Source organism: Portunus trituberculatus, chromosome 11 (assembly GCF_017591435.1).
Source record: "Portunus trituberculatus isolate SZX2019 chromosome 11, ASM1759143v1, whole genome shotgun sequence".
NCBI classification, from domain to species: domain Eukaryota; kingdom Metazoa; phylum Arthropoda; class Malacostraca; order Decapoda; family Portunidae; genus Portunus; species Portunus trituberculatus.
Genome location: NC_059265.1, coordinates 623,007 through 625,506, shown reverse-complemented (window position 1 = coordinate 625,506; position 2,500 = coordinate 623,007).

The following is a 2,500-nucleotide window of genomic DNA, read 5'->3' as shown; positions in this document are numbered from 1 at the left end:
GAGAGAGAGAGAGAGAGAGAGAGAGAGAGAGAGATGGTGAGCTTTGATAATACAGTTTAGTGTTTCCTCTTCCTTCTCTCTCTCTCTCTCTCTCTCTCTCTCTCTCTCTCTCTCTCTCTCTCTCTCTCTCTCTCTCTCTCTCTCTCTCTCTCTCTCTCTCTCTACTACTACTACTACTACTACTACTACTACTACTACTACTGCTACTGCTGCTGCTGCTGCTGCTGCTGCTGCTGCTGCTACTGCTGCTGCTGCTGCTGCTGCTGCTGCTGCTGCTGCTGCTGCTGCTGCTGCTGCTGCTGCTGCTGCTGCTACTACTACTACTACTACTACTACTACTACTACTACTACTACTACTACTACTACTATTACTACTACTATTACTGTTTGATGACCCTCGTGCCACGCCTCAACCACCAGCGTCACTGTGTGTGTGTGTGTGTGTGTGTGTGTGTGTGTGTGTGTGTGTGAGTGTGAGTGTGAGAGTGGGTGAATGCTTGCGTAGGTGTGGGTGCGTTCGTGTAAAAACGTGTGTGTGTGTATGTGTTTCACTGTTTGATCTGCTTCAGTCTCTGACGAGACAGCCAGATGTTACCCTACGGAACGAGCTCAGAGCTCATTATTTCCGATCTTCGGATAGGCCTGAGACCAGGCACACACCACACACCGGGACAACAAGGTCACAACTCCTTGATTTACATCCCGTACCTACTCACTGCTAGGTGAACAGGGGCTACACGTGAAAGGAGACACACCCAAATATCTCCACCCGGCTGGGGAATCGAACCCCAGTCCTCTGGCTTGTGAAGCCAGCGCTCTAACCACTGAGCTACCGGCCATGTGTGTGTGTGTGTGTGTGTGTGTGTGTGTGATTCACTGTTTGATCTGCTGCAGTCTCTGACGAGATAGCCAGACGTTACCCTACGGAACGAACTCAGAGCTCATTATTTCTGAATTTCGGATAGGCCTGAGACCAGGCAACGAGCTCAGAGCTCATTATTTCCGATCTTCGGATAGGCCTGAGACCAGGCACACACCACACACCGGGACAACAAGGTCACAACTCCTTGGTTTACATCCCGTACCTACTCACTGCTAGGTGAACAGGGGCTACACGTGAAAGGAGACACACCCAAATATCTCCACCCAGCTGGGGAATCGAACCCCAGTCCTCTGGCTTGTGAAGCCAGCGCTCTAACCACTGAGCTACCGGCCATGTGTGTGTGTGTGTGTGTGTGTGTGTGTGTGATTCACTGTTTGATCTGCTGCAGTCTCTGACGAGATAGCCAGACGTTACCCTACGGAACGAGCTCATAGCTCATTATTTCCGAATTTCGGATAGGCCTGAGACCAGGCACACACCACACACCGGGACAACAAGGTCACAACTCCTCGATTTACATCCCGTACCTACTCACTGCTAGGTGAACAGGGGCTACACGTGAAAGGAGACACACCCAAATATCTCCACCCGGCTGGGGAATCGAACCCCGGTCCTTTGGCTTGTGAAGCCAGCGCTCTAACCACTGAGCTATCGGGCCGTGTGTGTGTGTGTGTGTGTGTGTGTGTGTGTGTGTGTGCGCAGGAAATTTTATTTATAGTAGTGGGCATATTAGGCCCATATCACCAGCCAGGCTCATCTTGGGGGTAACTACCTGGAACCTGGGCATCCTGATGAAGTGTAGCTAACTTTAAACCACTCCACAAATGGCAAAGTGTTTCAAGGCTGTACGTGGTGGGATTGGAACCTACCCGTGGACGTCTGCCCGATCCCACCACCACCACCTTATCCACTCTGCCGAACACCGTTTCTGTGTGTGTGTGTGTGTGTGTGTGTGGGTCCTGGGATCTGACCACGCACCGATATCAATAGTGCTAGTCGTCAACGTGGCCAGTACCGTAACTCCTAAGGAATTAATACACAGAGCAGCTGCCCTTGGGCAGTCACACTATGCCCAATAACCTACACTACGACATAAACTGAAGAAATCTGTAAACCATAAGGAATAAATGAGGAAACGTTTGTGGAGATATTGCAGAGCACACCGCCACCTGTACTAGACTACGAGGACAACACTGAACAAGCAACATCTACGTGTTGTGATGTTATCATGAAAACTGCAGAGAGATGTGTCAAGGATGTGCGATCTACAGAAAACCAATGGGACCAAAATCAACCACGGTAGGATCGGATTATGCAGGCAAATGATAGCAAACTATTATGGAACTCGATAAATTGGAAAGGAAAGGTAGATATTAAAGAGGTTGAAGGACCAAATGATGATCAGTTTAAAGAACATGTGGAAAAATTGCTAAACCTTGAAAATATTGCTTATACAGGAGATGTGGATATAGAAAACGGAGTTCCATATTATATACCAGTTCTGGACGACCCGTTCTCTGTAGATGAGTTGAAGGAGGCTGTGAGGTGTACAAATACAAACGAGTTATAGTGGTATATGTCCAGGTCTGGTGAATGTGTTCCCATATGCTTGGCTAC